Below are 19029 nucleotides of genomic sequence, written 5' to 3' on the forward strand. Positions count from 1 at the left end.
TTTGATATTATCAAATAAATAAAATCGGATTTATCACAAAACGATGTACGTTCATAATAAATAAAATGTATTTATTTTTATCGTCGGGAGTACTTCGAGTGTTTATTCGCTTTAACTACACCGAATCAGTATACTTGTTTGTGCTGTCTGTAATACTATCGGTGAGACATCCTGGCCTTGCTGTCGCCAACACAGAAATAAAATAAAGAATCTAAGAATTACTTAAATGGTAATTTGACATATTTATTATGTTGAAGAATGTATCATTACATTCCAATCATCCCAATTCAGGTGCCATGCATCGTCAATTGAACAGTTACCATAGTAACGATGTCGAACTTTGCCTTATTTCGCAATTCACGAGACATTGCAGTTGTTGCAATAACTTTACTAAGTAACAGACATAAACGACAGAATCGTATATATATATATATATATATATATATATATATATATATATATATATATATATATATATATATATATATATATATATATATATATATATATATATATATATATATATATATATGATAAAATCGTACAATACGCTGCAAGACAAACGCTGGGTTAACGACCCGTAGAAGTTGAGACCGACTCAATTGTTTTATTTACCACGTCTGAAAAATAATTGATTTCTCAAAAGCACGGCTATTTAGTACAAATTTTAACGGTCGAATTGCCAAACAAACGACAAGCTGTATGCTAATATTATTCCCAATTAGGTTTCCCTTGTTTACACCTTTGGGCCATTATTTTATATTTTAAGTACCAACTTGCTATCATTAAATCTTGAATACGGCTCTCGTATTTCTGTTCTACACAAAACGGGCGTGGCGCGGCACAGAAAAAACATATTGCTGACGTCACGCAGACGACTCATATTAGCGAGATCAAGCAGCGAGAGTTCATTTGTCAGATAACGGAGCAGTGAAAGCAAGCGCACTGAAGACGATCGAGATCTCATGCCACACTGGTATATCATTTCTGTGGACATTTTCATTTCGCTTGACGTGAGTAGCTAACTTCAGTTGTCGTAAGTTGTAGATGTTTGTTGACAGACGTGTTCTATCTATTTCATGACCATGGGGAAAAGTCGATTGACAGCACTACGGAAGTCATAGCTCAAATGATGGTTTGTCATTGACACGCGATTTTCATTTTACCAATGAGCTGATGTTCATGTTAAATGTGTTTGCAAGTAAGCCGTATGGACAGCCCGGAGATTGAACCGTACTGTATATCTAGTACGGGTTAAGACACTTACAGTAGGAATACAAATGAAGGAATATACAATATAGGGTTTTCATTTGATGGTATAGATTTTGGTCCCACACCTAGAAAATCCTAAATTGAAGTAATTATATGTTATATCAAGAATAGTTTTTTTAGAAGTTAAATTTAATATATTTCACAACGTTGTATATAGCATCCTCATATCTAACTGATAAGTATCGTAGAGGTTCAAATTGCACTTTCTTAAAAATGTCTGTCTGTTTGATAAGATATGCGTTGAAATTCACATCACGAATTTAATGTTTAGTTTTAACATCAGTGATATTGTTCACTCTCTCAGCCGACTTTCGTGTAAGTTCCCACTCTAATATCTCAATAAGGGCTTGCCACGTTGAGGAATATCAATAAGAGAAAAAAAGACCAGCCGTGTTATTGTTACGATGCTACTGCACACTGAATTGTTCATGTTACTGCGTATTTCATATGCGGGTGGTGCAATGTTTTATTCATATTTGAAAAAAACCCGGCTAGGTATGTCCATTGAACTATAGTAGCTTTGTAGTAAAGTATATCAACAACAGAACTACAAGTATGAGAACATGAATCATTCACGAAATGATCAATTGCTTCAACGACTGATCGAAGTCCCGTGGATATAACGTAATTTATGCTGCAAACGTATGCATAATTTTAACGGCGTTTGATATAAACTGACTTTTATTTAATAAAACATAAACCGTTTTAATTAGAATTCATTAAGCAATTCAGATTCCTCTACATTCAAGTGATGCGAATCAATTTTCATTATTGATGTAAATCATATTGTTTTCCAAAAATAGCAATTTAAACGTATTCCGTTGATTGCTGACAGATGTCAACAGTCAGGTAACAAATATATGAGCCCCTGAATAATATAATTTATCAGTTACAGTTATCAGTTATTTTCAGTAAAGTTGTTAGAAGGCGCCTTCCTCCATGCCTCATGATCTGTCATGAGTATCTGTCTGTAGATAGCATCATTGTAGCATATGGCATTTAAACATATGTAAATCTCCCGATATAATCTCATATGTTATCCAAACAAATTAATTAGCTAAGAACCTTAGGAGATGAACCATTGATCGTCGCGCGATAAATCTACATAGATTTAAATAAATGAATTCGGTTTCAGAATTTACAAGTTTATTATGCTTGATATTTTGCAGAAAAAAATTTACCTGTTATGGTTCAGAAGAATTGTTCCGCAGAAAAGCGTAATAACGAGTGTGTTTAAAGTAGCGTAAATAATTCCTTCTTATTAACTCCTAAAACCGAAACACCTAACTATCACGTCAATCACTGACGACCTTGTTTTCGGGTTACGTATTACGTCAGTGCGAATTTTAAGAAAAGTAATTTGGCTGCGGGTCAGCATTTACTTCACTTTCAGTAGGATAAGTTTTTTTTTCAGCACACCTGATCATCTTTTATTTTCATCACTATTGATCTCATCTCTATTTTGAATTTCGAATTCACCAGTACGTAAAACCAAAATGTGTTAATCTGAAATTACTTTTTAAGCTGATAAGCTGCTGTGATAACAATTTCACACCACAATGTTTACTCTACAAAGGCGTGCACTAGCATATTTGTTACTTGATTTATCAGTGTCTTATCGTGTACGTGTACCTATGTCTGTGTACATTGAAGGTTGTATCTGGAGGGGGAATCGATCAGCATTCTGTTTACTCAAGCTTGAAACTTTCTGAAGATTTGTGTGGCGAGTTGTATAGAAAAAATTAAGCCTAATATATGAGCGTCTTGGCTGGGGGGGGGGCTGGATGTTGGCGGGGTTTCGGGGTTTATATAGTGTTATTAAACTATACACACCACATAGATCATCCTTTCAAAAGTTATAGTATCGAGATAAATTCTTCAATGGAAGAAATCGACTGCTGCTAACGACGTCAAATAGACACTAAACTGCAGCTTTACGTCTAGTGAATGCATATGATTTTATTCAGCTTCTAGCAATGTTTTAATGGTTGGACAAGTCAGTCAATCGAATGAATAGTCAATCAGGACTGTGCTAAAATTACAAACGTGGTTTATATAATGGGAGCGGGGGGGGGGACTCTCCGGAGTCGGCGAAGAGGTCGTAGTGAAAAGAGATACCGTAGCTTCGGGCTACGTTGTAGATTTCACTCCGATAAATGACGTATTCATCGCATGTTCGTAATAGTATACAACAATCGTAAACTAGTTGACCCCCAACAAGCAATGAAGGAAGAAATGCCCAATCACAGTGACCGCGTTTCCTGTGCAAAGCAAACGAGGCGCTGCGTTCAATAGTTAATTACGACGAGACAAAATTAGTAGGTACTTTTCCTACGCTGCACGGCGTCAATCTGTCGGCACGTTGGTGTAGTTGCTAGGGGTCGCCATTGGGCGGCACTTAAGATAATTTATTCAAAAGGGTAAAACAATCGTACCAGAATTTCAAGCGGAGGAGCCGTCACGCGCGAGAATTGAGTCCAAGGGGACGATAACTACGCACGCTAAAAACGCAAAGGCTCATTGGCAGACACTTGTTTGAAAACAATGACATATATTGTGTGTTCCATTTTCAATGTTTCTTGCAACGAGTATAATTGTATTTGTTGAAAATAAGCAAAGTATTGCCTGTTTTGGTACAATTATTGAGAGATATTCCACAATCACAATTGACATGTTAATTATTGAATAACAATTAAACATAGTAGTGACGTTGCCTAATGCAGATAATCAATATAGAATTTGTACCAACATAGTAGATTAACATTTGTCTGTACAGACAGTAACAAGGTATATATGCGGCGTTCGACGCCAGTGCTGCGTCATCGTGGTAGGGTTTTCACTAGTAACCGTGACCGTGTTCAGTTATTGGCATAAGACGCAGATGTACCCACACACGGATACCTGGTAACATAAATGTCGTTGTCACTAAACTGTAGTTTGGAAAGAAATGAACAACTTTATACTAGTATATATATATTGTGTAAGGTACAAGTGAGCACGTGTGGTATCAACAGTACGTATCTATTACTTTGTTTTATCTGGCGTGCCACCCAAACTCGGTTTTCAACATGTAACATCAAACAAAAAACTACTAGACTATCTCTTTGTGAAACAATTCATATTTTCACAAATTTAAATGCACCGAACATTTCATCAGCGTCAACCAAACTTATGGAGACAGACGTCGCTTGCGTACTAGATTTTTGTATCGGGAATAATTGAACTCATCTGAATATATCCCGAGATCAGTATTTTTAATAACATATATCAATATTGATACAGCTGCTCCATTAGACGAACTACCTAGAGCGTCAGATCACTAACTGGAATTTTATTCGTAAATATTTAATCAACAGTGAGTGCTTATACAGACCACACGAATACTCGACCTCAGCCCGTGAGTTTTTAAATGTTTGATCTGATTAGTAAGAAGGGATGACACCACAACGTATTAGCTTTCAAAGAGTACGCTCCCAAGGGCGAGCAATGATTGAGAGCCAACATGCTTTTTTTCTGTGGCTGTTATCCGTCCACAACGAAATACTATAAATTAGCCGGACTCCCGTGACGACTAAGCCTCATTAGACCGGAGTATGCGACTTCTCACTTAAGAGTCTAACATAAGGAAACCCCTTTTGAATCAACCACAGTTAAATTACATTTTTATTTATTAAAACGTCTTTTTTTCATACTGTAAATCCTCTTCTTCTGACGAACCACCAAGGTATTGAACTGATCATTTTTATAAAAGAATGCATTTGTTGCACGCAATTGGTTAAACATGTCGTGTCAGATTTCGAAGACGATTTTTTTTATTTGACAGCAGAACATTAAAATGAGTTTGAATGACGGCTGATTACACAGAGTAGTGTAACGAGATAAAATAATAGCCTTTCACATCTCGTGTATCAATGAGATAATGACGTCATATATCAAGGTTGATGTTAATGACGCCTGATTGTTGACGTTTAAAAGTGATACGAAATTGAGTAGTATGTGTATAAAAGTATTCTCATTTTTCGATTGCGATTAAACTTCAATATTACATAAAACTTGTACAATAGACCCGGTGTTTTAGGACAACCTATTCTATTGCCTCTATTCTCGAAATACTATTTCATATACACGATCAGGAAATCGTATTCACAGATCATTAGATCCCTAACAGCTGACAAATGCAGGCCTCACGGATGCCTTCATTGATACAATGTCAGAGGAGACAATTCTACTGTGTGCCCTAATTGTACTAAACAAGACTATATAGAGAAATTGACTTATATGTTTGGACTTTTACCATTAGATTCCATTACCCGCCACATTCAATCAATTCTCATACACGAACCTTACATATTAATTTATTAGCGCCGACGCGGGGATGCACGCGATTCTTTCCATCAATTGTAGCGCGTAACATCCATCGGACATTTATAAAGAAAACAGTTGATCTCCCATAAAAATAGAAAATCGCAAAATATGCATTTTAAGTACGTTAATAATTTCATAACATTTGACACAAACCAGGTATTTATTACATCCGTAATGATTTTATCGATGTATTTAAAATGTTTGTACTGCATCGAACATACATGGTGTTGAGTTGTTATGCCCGTGATTCATTGAACTCACAAATGCGACTGCCACTACCTTGTAACACGCGGTGAATGTAAACACGGACGTGCAAATGTGTTTGTGTTCACACTGACGAGTGCTACCACCAGCTGTATCTATTTACATGGACATCAGAATTAAATTCAAACACAATATATTAGTAACGTTATTTAAATGCACATATTTATAATAATAATAATAATAATTAAAACATATTACAATTAATTGATATTAATCACTATATTAGTAGTAATAATAATAACACCACGGGTGCTTACATTCCAAGAACATACAAGTTTACATGGAGCCTATAGATTTCGAAAATTCAACACCGTGTAACAACTGACCGTGTCCCATAATTTTAAATCTGGATAGTTGTGGTTAGACATATGTTGAATAATTTGACTTATAGTTTTCTGTAATGTAATATGGTTCATTACGATACAAGCAGAATGACTGGGAACTATTTTCTTGGATATAAAACTTATTGATTAAATATTTTACATCTAGATAAATTCCATTATACGATTGTATAATGTTCTGAGGAGTAATTACTGCTATATTTGAATATGAACATGAAAAGAAGGTGGGTTTTTTTGTATACATGTGGATTTGATTTCTAACATTTGAGGGAGGGCGGTTTACAGTAATTGAGAGGAATTAGAACATGAACGCGATAAATTATGAGAACGTCGGCTGTTAAAATGAAAACCATAATATGTTTGAATGTATTATTAATAATTGACTAATTTATAAAAGTGATTGCGAATTTCACGCATTTTTATTCATCATATTAATCATCAACTTGCGTGATTCTCGATCAAATCAGTTTCTGTATTGGTAATAACTTTAATGTGGCGTTGTTCATTTCAAATCGTCCAAATTGGTCTCAATGTATTCTATTACCCTGAGATGTATTCCAATATTGCATTGGCACAAACGCTTATGCTATTAACGAGGAGCCATTTTCCAACAAATATCGCCTACTCAAGATCCTAATAAAATAAGAGTCACTTCTCCGACTTTGGTAAGGAAATTGTTGTGGAACTATTGAGAGCTTACTTTTGTGTTTTTATCTGCTTTGTGTTTCAGGCCGAATAAACTAAACTAAGCCATGATTGTCGTTTGTAGACTTGTCGATAATTCTATTTATACAAACTTGATATTATCGAATCAAGTTCACATTTGAAGAAAAACACCAATAATACGAGAAACAGTATGTCGGAAGCTTTCATCTTCAAATATGTCCTCTGGCTACTTCTCCGTAGTCGCATATGTTTGCAGCTGTCGCTGAAAGCGGGGGTCTTTGCAGAGTGTCTGCAACCAATGATTACATCGGAAGCTTCTTAAATTACAACCTTACTAGCGAGTTTCTTTTCGAAACACACACATCCCGAGTGAATCATGATTTCCAGTGACCACTGTCATGTGTATATGCTTCTCGGCTTCCTGCATCTTTAAATAATTTCATTGGTGCATCGTATATTATATCTTCCCCGTTGTATTTCTGGTATCGGAGTAATAAAAATGTGACAAACTAACAGTTTAAAATCCTCACGAGCCACTAAGCAATTACAATCACAATTACAATTACAAACCACATAGAAATGAAATGTTAAAATAATGCTTACAACGTCAAGGTGAATCTGATCTGACGATCTGAAGAAATTAATAATAGAATATCTAATGAGCATACAGACACTGAGATTACGCGACTGTCAATTTTCACCACCAAAATAAACTGGCCTACGCATGAAGGGTGATGTGAAAAGCAATCTTATCCCCGGATGACTGATAAAAATAGCGTATTTATCACATGTCTTCAATTAACATTTCACGTTTTCCCTAGAGAATTAACACATTAAAACGGAAACAAATACCAGGGAATTACCCATGTCAGCAAGATATATATTATCTATATGCTCTGATATTACATGTAATACCTAGTTTTTAAGAAACTAAAGGGCCTTCGTCCACACACGAGAATAAATATTCACGCATCTAGAAAACAATTATGCGGAAGTATCTATTTACGTCGTAGTTCAATATCAACTGAGACGTTCTTCTGTAGTTGGTTGTTAACAAACTCATTACTTATTCCATCAACGTAGGGTATCGCCTCATTACTATCCCATTTTGGTTTCATTTCAAAGAAAAGTAGAATTTTCCCAATAAGCAGATTTTTACCCTCCATTACTCCACGCATGACGCAATGGTGCTTTTATTTTAATAGCTTGTCATTTTATATTTGTGTAACGCAAACAAAAGTGAATAGGATTCTGGTATTTTTCTCGCCTATTTGACCTTAAATGGGGCGAAATGTAATGAAGTTAGATCACGGACCAACTCACCGCAGCAATAAATGCGGACAGATTGGCTTTTGCAGAAAGCTGTTAATTTTGAATAGTTTGATAACGCATATTGAGAACAGCACTGGCAAGAAAAGCACAGTCTTGTCATCCAAGTGTCGCGTCATTATTATTCAACGATGGCGTAAGTGTCATGGGGGAAATCGTCTTGCTCGGATTTCTCCAACACGTGTCAGGGGGGGGGGAAATCTCGTCTGCCTCTATATCTCGTCTGCTTGAGGTACCGGACCGGGAAAGTCACTTAAGCTTTACAGTTAAATAGACGCACACAACGAAATGCGTATCAACAGCTAGCCTTTAACCACATCGAGAACGCCTCAAGGCGAACTGCCTCGTCGGAGACTCTCATCTATCCAGGACTGACCAAGACTCTCTCGCCTCGTAGAGCTCTCTCTGGGACCAAGGACTTGGATCGTTTATTACGTATCAAAACTTAAACAATTACAAAGAAGTTTAAACACTGCAAGGCGTAACCTTCACACATTCAACCTGCACATAGCTAATTAAACTAAGTACTTAACACGTCATAACTTTTGATTAATTGTTCACTATATTAATAACTGCAAGTACCAAACGTCAGAAATAGCGGTCCGGATGGCGACGGTTATATCGTAATTAGTTCCAAATCACTGAGTCAAGTTCGTCCAGGACCTCGCATGAGCCTAAATGATGACAGATATAACACAGCCATTCACGAGTAACCAGCTAAATAATCGGTCAAGAGATACGCGAAAACTAATTCATTACATAAGTCTGAAAAAGACTAATTGTGCCAGTGGCAGTAAGTTATTTTCACTCATAAAAGATAGAGTTGTAACCACCAAGTTGTCAGAGAACATAGCTTTAAAAATGCAGATATTACCGCAATGATGAAATGTGGATAATATTAATGATTAGTTTTGATGGACACGATAACGATAGTCGTTGAATTGTTTACGCAGACTACGCACATAGCTCCAAGTGCTGATACTGATCGAGTCCATCAATCCGGCGATGCAATTACGCACGAAATGCCTTCTTACTTGGCCTTTCATTTAGACGAATTGCATTTGGGTGTCATGATAATCAAGTAATTAGCAGAACAGAAGGAGGGACACGAAAAGGTAAAATAAACCGACACGTTCGCACAGCAGGTAACACACAGTCTTCAAAGAATGCGGGACAGATGTCGCACAGCGCTCGTTCAAAAGTCACATAAACAAACAAGGTATGCATCGCGTGGGACCCATCTATAATACGAGGCAGCATGGCGACTGTGGCAATTATTAAACCCTATTTAACCTTGGTGTAGAATAAAGTGTGGGATATGATAGGAGACTTCTATTCATCTATCAATCGCACACGACACCAATGTACAACATTCACCGGGACGTACGCAATGCAACGCTTTACGCCATCCCGACGACGACGCACATGGGTTTGCGCAAAGGTTCGTTTGTAGAATCCACGGGTAAAGACCCCCACCACTATGTTGAATTAATCTACCGTTTTTCATAGTCATATTGAAATTTGACAGTACTTTCAATTTATTGTATAATGTTGACCTTTCATTTTATTTAAAATCTCGTATTTTGACCTCTCAGGACATTAATAATATTTCCATACTATTATTACCTTTATTTTATTTGAGTATATTCGAAAAACTAGACGTTTTTGAGCTTAAAAATATTGGCTCAGTTTGTAGCAGAAATGTACAATAACGTGACAGCATGGAACGTACCTATTGTGTCAAAGGGTTCTTGAAAATGGTCTGTTTTTTATATGTGTAAAACAGGCTGGGGTGGTGTGGGGTTACTTCTTTTTGAAAGATATATAAGTTTGTGGCTCCAACGTACAAAACATATGACAAAAAGAAAACACGTATTAATAATACATTTTGCTAAATTAAATGTGTTAGTGCCCCTCTCACGTAAAGTAATCATATGTGCATCACGTTCCTGTAGTCTGATAATTCAAACTCGCTGTCATTCCGAGGAGCCCGTCACACTGCATCGGAGATATTGTAGACACTATGACATATTATTCAAATCATGGTAGTCACCTAGAGGAGACGCTGTAAGGTTGTCGGCATTTTAAACGCTAAGGACGTTCCGTTCTCTGGAGTCGACCAAAGATCAAATGCCGGGCGTTAAATCATGTTGAAGACTTTTTGACTTACAAACAAAACAGCACTAGTCACCTGATTCATCCATATTAAATGACACATGTCACCAGTACGATCACCATATGCGACATGCTCTATGTTGACCCCGACACAATGACGTCACTACGCGCATACTTTTTGTTGATATCGCAGCGATATATTCCATTTATTAGCATCGGCATCCATTACTACATCATTCCAAAACAGTTTTATTTCCATGCCAACACAATCTCAATTTAAACTTCTGGTATCGAAGAGTAAGTATTTACATCCCGATAGTTAATGAAATTACACAATATGATCGATCGTTTTAGGAAGCCATTGAAGCTTCGCATGATTTATATACGTCAGAATTTCTCGTAGGTAGACGATATTCTTCGGCAATTGTTTTCTTAACAGTCCTATATATCTGCACTCGAACACAACAATATTAGTTCATTGCAGCTGGATTGACCACAGAGTCGTTATCATCGTATGCCCATACTGTGGATAAGAGAAATAAAATCTACGGTAACCGTTCTTGAATAGTGAATACGCAGATTATCTTTTAGGGAATAACACAAAACAGCTGTCGCATGAATAATAAAAAGCCAAATATTACATTATTCGAACAAATAAAATTCTTAATTCTGTCTGAGCCGGCGGGTTTTGTAATTTGTCGGTATGAAAAAAACACGAACAATCATTTTTTTGTTATTATTGTTTCTCTTTTCAGAATGTTCATTTTTGACGCTCGTTCCCTGGCTAATGTATTCACCCTTTACAAACAATTCCGCCTGAAAAGGAAATGACGTGTCTGAGTTGATATATAGGAGCTGGCAGCGTTGTACTAATCTATCTTTTATCTCTGCGTTATCACTTGTAATTGTTTACAAGATTATCATCCGGGAACCTGAGAGGCTCAGGATGCATCACGTGATACATTTTGTCCGGGCACATCATCAAATTGGCCATTTTGTCGAGTTTAGTTTTCCTAATAAATATTTATCACTATGTATATTTTGGTAAATGTTCGTTTGCATATTATCGTAAACTCTTGAAAAAACTGTGTTGTCATTTGCGGTAAACGTGCGCGTCTTGTTGCACAATGTCGAATGACCTACACGTTGTTTGCTATTGACGAGAATATCAAGCGCGGGTCAACATTCCTATGTTTCTGAAATAATGAACGATGATTCCTGTTTTTTTTTTAAGATGAAGGAAAGTCTCATCTTCAGTTTTAAAATAATTTAAATCATAAATCTGTTGCTCATAAATCGTGGATGAAAGGATTCCGCCATTACGTAAATATAGTTAATGCTATTAGCATATATCTGAAGATTTAACATCAGCGATCAAAACTACAACACAAACTGTAATGTAATCTTGTTAATCACACTGGTAGGGAAACTGGTATTTACGACAACCATTAGTAGCCTCGTTAGTTTTTTTAAAGCTCACATCTTAAATATCTAAAATGGCGAAGATTTGAGAATAGTTTAGATGAGAATGCTAATCATCCTTACAATTACACCGGCAAAACCAACCCATGTCATTGTACTACAACCCATTAAACAACCATTTTAATGAAAATCTCGCTTCCATCAATCTGCTTCCTACGGGGATGTTGATTAATGCAGTATTGGTATCTTGTATCGACTCCATGATAATAATTGTTTTTTTTTTACCGATAGTGAAGCATTGAACTGACAAGATGGGCTTCAAAAAACATACATCGCATGATACAAGGACATTTTCTGACATTTATATATTATGTAACTAAACCGACAACATATCAGTTCCATCACCGGGAAATTATGTGTCATTTCGTGATGAATCGGAAAACCACTTGTACAACGCAAGCACGGTAACATGAATGTGTCGTGCGATTGCCAGTTCAAAATACATGTTTCCGTGATTCGCCACTTATTTAGCAATATAGCCAAGACTGAAAAGAAAAAGAAGTTGACAGCATAATCCTTTTGACGTTTTTTTTTTCTGCAAACAAATTGCGTGCGTAGAAAACGTGTCATCATAGGAAGTTTGCGGAGAAAGTGGTTATAATAAATAAATAATAATAAGACAAAAACAAAACAAAAAACTATTAGATTTACGTTTATTACTTTATGTTAATTTTGAATTTAAAGAAGTTTGAATAGTTCTCAAATAAAATAATGCTGTTCATTCAGTATTGTGAGTTAAATATAACTATTAATGAATTAATGCTCAAATTGAGTCATTAGATATATTAATAGAAGAAAAAAAGTAAATACAATAGTAAGCATATGGGAGATTCGAATTTGCAACTACAACAAATTCACGTTCCCATTTACGCTATAGCGCAGACTTATAAAAAACATGATGTAGTTATTTTGGAATTATTTACTACTTATTAAATTAATATTAAACTGTCATTTTGTTAACTGCCAGGGTTATGCGGATAACAATATTTGAATAACATATGATATTGCCAACCAGTGACCAGAAACTCTTTGAACAACATTAACATCTTTTATACTTTTCACTAGAAAAAAGGATAGAACAATAGCTCGTAACAATTAAGCACTTTCTATATATGATAATACAACGTGCATATTTAAATAATATCATAGAATCACATCACGGATACTTATAATTACTATTAGTAAATTCACAATATATTAGATAAATATATTAGATTATCTTCAGTAAATAAAGTAACGTTCTGAATATGACATCAACCAGATGGTGAGTGTTAAAACGATTTCTAGGATATGAGAACGATTCCCAATAGTTTAGAAAGTGCGTATGGTTATATAAATATTATATGGAATATTCATTTGTGTGTTCCATTATTAAATAAAAGGTTTCCAGTCGATGGCGGCGAAGCATAGCATTTATGTAGCCTAGTTATTCAAAGTAGGAAGTCGCACAATTTATAAATTGTACCTACAGGTTCATGTCATTGAACAAAGAGAAACGTGTTCACCGAAGATCAATTGACATCATTTGTAACTATAGGGAACATGCACCTTCAGTCTTGAAACATTGCTGGATTGACTCAGCTCAGGTATACAGCTGTAATCAAATGGATAAGACTTATTGCGTAACTGGGAGCGCGTAACGGGGAGCGTTTAACGGGGAGCGCGTCTGCTTACAGTAGCGAGGTGCATTCGGCGCTGTTGCGAGTTCGAACAATGTATTTGTATATTGTAATTTTGATTAAATGGATAGAGCATCTTGCCTGGAATATACAAAACTAACCACTTATACGAATAAACATGAAGATGTCACGTCACACTCAACTAACTCAAAAGGTCGCAGATTCTCTGAGGTGTTCAACTTTTTAAAAGTTAAAACACGGATTTCCTATCCTTGCAATAACAATGTATCGAAAGTGTCTCGAAGGTACGTCTCCCAGTATACAAAAGTCCTTATTTTTAAACTACGAGATTATACAGGATTTCTTATTTGCCAGTTAATAAGCAGTGAACTTGATGTCTTTATTTCCCCGGGGAAATCATGTCTTCAAAAGGGGGAAGTCACAATTGAAAATCAGTGAATGTCGTTGATGTTCATTTAGTTCTCTCATATATATATTGTCTATAAATAAGAATGTATGAGTGTACTTCGAGCGAGGTAATCTAATGATATGATTAACCAATTATTTGAAATAATGTAAGTATAATCGGAACAGAATAAAAATACATATATCTTCTCTATCGCAACCTCAAAAAGTAAGTTATTTTAGCCAGATAATCACTTTTATAATCAACATCTTGACTCGTTAATTCCAATGAAAGGTTTTTCTTGTATTTATAAGAAGCACGTTTAATGTCACGTGTTCACTAGTGCCAAATAAAGATACATGTGAGACAGTTGAGGGGATATATTTTTTAATGTCTTTATCTCTATTTTTATGAAGATGTAAATGGTGAATTTTAGAAATAATACTACGCACTTTGTTCATATTACTGATAATAGTGGAGACATATAATTCGTCCAGGTAATACAGAACACGTCTTAAAAGCGATTTCGAACGTATTGTACCCTTTTTGTCACTGTATGAACATATAACTACTAAAAGTCACGTAGTAATTGAAACAGTCGTGCGAGCTCTCCAAGGAACCATTGCAATTATACCTTCTCACGACGAGAATGATTAATGAGTGAGCTTGTCGACATTAATTGTTTATGGTATTAATATTGTAATTTTGTTTTTCACTGCTTGATTAGTAATGGTGGTATTAATACCGGAAAGGTGAACAAATTAACACCTATTTTGTCAAGATTCGATTTCAATTATTGAAATTAGCTTCTAAACAATGAAATGTACAACTCGTACGACATGTAGTGTAATTAAAATCTCACTTGAGATGGGCCGCACATTCATTACAGTTGTGGTGTATTTTCTTGGACACCTTTAAGGGATCCAAGACAAGGTTAAGATGCAATCATGTTCTACTGCTGAGTAAAGACGTTACTTGGCGGGATCAGGGAGGTTCATTTGGACAAACTGAGTTAACAAGCATCTGAAGGCACTACATTGTTGCCGTGGGTCAATAACTTAACTCAACATAGCTGCATTTCATATAAACTCATTAACAAGACTATGTATATCTCATGTTGATTTTTTAGCGCCTGTGGGTAACACAAATAAGGCGAAATGAGGGATGAAACTACGACATCGACATCCATACTAGATACTAGTAATCTTCAATCGTCTGCGTGATTACCTAAAATTGCTCATTATTATGACAACTGTTTGTTTAATAGATATAGAAATTTACAAATATTATATCACGTGATTTTGATTGACACGAACAACGCTGATAATTTCACTTTTATCACGTACACGTGGTAACACTTTCACGAACGAGAAACCACAGTATTTGTTATTTTTGTTCCCTGGGGTTACCACACTCCTTCAATAATAATAAATACAATCATTTTGTCACGACATGTTTGGAGTTTCAGAGGGTGCGCCCGCGATGAAGTAAAGTTTTTGTAATGCCAAATTATTTCGCTACCAATATGCATATGTTTTAATTAAGTATTTTTTCAGTTCAGGTTATAAGTCAACTAATGCATGTGGGCAATGTAACCAATCTGTACAAGTTGGATATTACCAATCATTTTTGCAATATGTTGTCATAGAAACGAAATAATAAAATTCGAATACTAAATATGTCCACTGATTAAAATACTTCAACAGAAAAAATGTCATGACAGCCGTGTTTCAAGCGGGATATGCATCCCACATTGGGGTTAATGACAAGTGAAGTATAATTATATTTTGCATAATTAAATTTGTTGCGATATAAAACGATTCATCATAGTACACCGATTGGAAGATACCGAGTAGTTGCCATGCATATGAGTTATACAATATACATACAAAAAAAACAAACAAATAAATCAAAAGTAATCATATTTCATCATTGATGCACTGTTTTGATTTCTGATACTTTGAGATTTTGTACTGATGTGAACCGTATCAATAAAGAAAGTTACAATCAATTGCGCAGAATTTCGCTACTCATCACTTGAGCTTGTGTATGCCTAAATAATTTCAGTCTTAGAAAAAATTACAAGATTGTGACAAATATAAAACACAGACGAGAACGCGATGCATAACACCCCATGTAATGCGCATTCATTGATTCAATGATACCATCTACCAATCACAATACGTTATACATAAATATTATAACAAATTGCACATTACAAAACTTGATAACAATCAGGCAATGTTTGAACCACACTACAATTAAAGCTTGAAGCATTGTTTATCGCACTGATTCCTTTGAACTTGACAGATTGTCGAAAAAAATATCATCGCTTCAAATTGAAATTGGTCTATTATTTTATAAAGACGACTTTGAAGGTATACTGTTAAAATTGTTTCGTATATGCTGTAGGTGTTTAACTATTGGATTGTTGTTGATACACAGCAGTGACGCGGGATATACTAATTTCGAAATATCTGACATCACTCCTTGACTGTGTGTGCCTTGAGATCCACGTGTCTCCCTCTCACTGATTTGACCATGTAATTGTAATGTATTTGTCAGTTTGTTTATTCATTTGTGTTCTCGGGGTTGTAATTAACCTTTTCGGATGGTGCACGTCGATTCGATGTGATATTATGTCTACACTTTCAGAAGAACTGTCACGTGTTATACGTAATTGATACAAATTGTTCAAATTATAAAATGAGTTGTCATGTACATGTGATCTTGGAAGATAGAGCCACACATCGAAATGTACATCGTATATGGTTATGTAATTTATAATTATGATCCTCAACTTTAATGTGTTTCAATTTATAGGCAAGCCTTTATCCAAATATTTCTCGAAACAAGAACTATTGCAAGTTAATATACCCAGCCTTTGGCATTTGTTGTGTTTTACTAGCAATGACACCGTACAAGTCAGCCATACATGATCTGATTGCAAAAAAGCATTTTTAAAATTGTGGTGTGTTGTGCATGGTATATATTTTGGCTTGTATTGAACAAGATATTTACATCCAATTGCTGGCGATAGTTGCGATGTTTTTCAGCGGGGTAGTGATTAAAATGGAAACAAGCGATGGGTATACTTTACAGCAGAAGTCGCATATATGCCATTTAAAATCAACGCGATAAACATGTAAAGGAAAAATGAGAAGCATCTGACGGATTATGGCCAAGTATTTTATTGTAAATCGTTGCTGGCACTGCTTCGTGTTCGTATGTATGAAATTATAATTGACTGTGAAGTAAATAGACTGTGATTGTGTATTACATCATTTATACTTTTTTTAAAGATCATTACCCCACGTGTTATTAAATATTCGGCGTATTCTACATTATTCATATACAAACATATCACCATTGGTTATTTGAGATTGGCATCCAACAATTGGTCACAACTCGGGAATGGACGGTTTAGCTCAAAGCGCGAGGTATACTTCCCCTCATTAACCCCAAACTACGTCGCTTCCTCTCATTAACCTCAAATACGTCACTTCCTGTCATTAACCTCCAAACCTCCGCTCAGATGTGATTGATGATAAACCACGGGGAAGTGAACTGTTTGATTATAAACAGTAATCTCTAGACTTACCCCTAGGCGTGAATTACATCCAGTCAGTTTATCCTTATTAACAACAATCACGGCAACTCGATAACATTAAAAAAGGCTGTCCTGCTCAGCGGGACACTTTGAAGAGATCACGACTTTTATAGTATAGCAAAGCAATAAGAGCTTTGGTGTGTCTCACAGTTGAATCGCAACGTTATTATGTAATAAACATGAATTACATTTCCTGAAAACGTATAAAAATGATTCTGTTCTCCCAAACATATTAAAATTGACAACGATGTCTGTTAAATCTTCCCCTTATATAATTAGTAGGTGTCCGGGATAAAATCTCCACATTTTTTATGATTCTCACAAAACTAAAGATCAATGATATGGCCATTTATAATGAAGTTGTTATGGTAGCGAGATGCTCGTTGAATTGTTCAGGTCGTGTGGAACGTTTCATCTACAATTTGTATACACAACTTACAGATATATTCACCCCCGATACGCAGTTACAAGAAATACGTACGTGCCGAGGAATACAAAACACAACTCTTAGTACACTCAGCATGTATCTGTTACATCCGATCACATGCAAATTGATCGATAAAAATCCGGACCATATTCAGTTGATATTTGAAACTACCATGAATGCACGCCGACGTACACAATACATGTCACTGAACATATATTAACAATGACCTCTGCTGTGATCTACAAGAGAGGACGCAAAATGCGTGATGGGTGTTTCCAATCTCGCACTTCGTCACTATATAACTGTACTGGCACTGTGGAAAGGAGAACTGCTATTATCTGCTATTATCTATTATCTGGCACCTAAGCATCCTATAATAATAAAAAAACAAACATGACTGCCCCATGGTTTGACCGGGACCCCACACAAAGATATTCGCTAATACTGTTCTAACCGTTTTGGATTTCGGCATTCCAATGATGTATTCTTGGGAGGAAAAGATGTACAATAATAATTTATTACGAGGATACCGCAAAGTAAGCACTCAGACAGTACGTCGTCGCATCGACCTCCGCTGCGTGTCGGTCGATATACTTCCGCTGTACTGTCTTCATGCATACTTTACAGTATCCTCGTAATATAACCTCATATTATTTTAGTATGCAACCAACTAGATATATCATTGTGTTACAGCCCTATGTCCTAGGAATGTGCGTACATCTCACAGGAATTAAAAAGGAAGACGCGTATCATTCGCAAATATATCATTCTTTACATCTAATATAGAATATCAAATGCCATTCTATAAATATTGATGTCCAGAATAAACACGTCACTCAAGATAAAATATTTTTCAGAAATGACCAATCTCATTAAGGAATAAATGTTAGTACTAGCTTCGTAAATGTCCGCTTTAGTCGATCCGAAGAAGTACAATAAATTATTCAGTGATTCCTTGAGGTGACGCACACATGTCGAATACACAATATATATTAACACATGTAAGGTCAACTGGTCAGTATAATTTAACTATAATGCAAGAAAGTTCATCAATTTCGTATGCAATATGTCGACAAAAGCACGCCGTGCAATTTCCCCAACTGGGAACGTTAGCTACTAATGCTGAATATTGA

General features: G+C 35.6%; 1 protein-coding gene across 1 annotated transcript in view; it reads left to right on the plus strand.

The window, feature by feature from the left end:
* The first annotated feature begins 920 nt into the window (after positions 1-920).
* The window catches only part of LOC100376472 (substance-P receptor-like), a 63079-nt gene continuing 44970 nt past the window's right edge, over positions 921-19029 (plus strand). Inside the window, exon 1 of the mRNA XM_002735349.4 lies at positions 921-1013. The gene's annotated coding sequence lies outside the window, so the exon portion shown is untranslated. The remainder of the gene's footprint in view (positions 1014-19029) is intronic.

Source organism: Saccoglossus kowalevskii, chromosome 19, assembly GCF_978046115.1.
Source record: "Saccoglossus kowalevskii chromosome 19, keSacKowa6.1, whole genome shotgun sequence".
Classification (NCBI taxonomy): domain Eukaryota; kingdom Metazoa; phylum Hemichordata; class Enteropneusta; family Harrimaniidae; genus Saccoglossus; species Saccoglossus kowalevskii.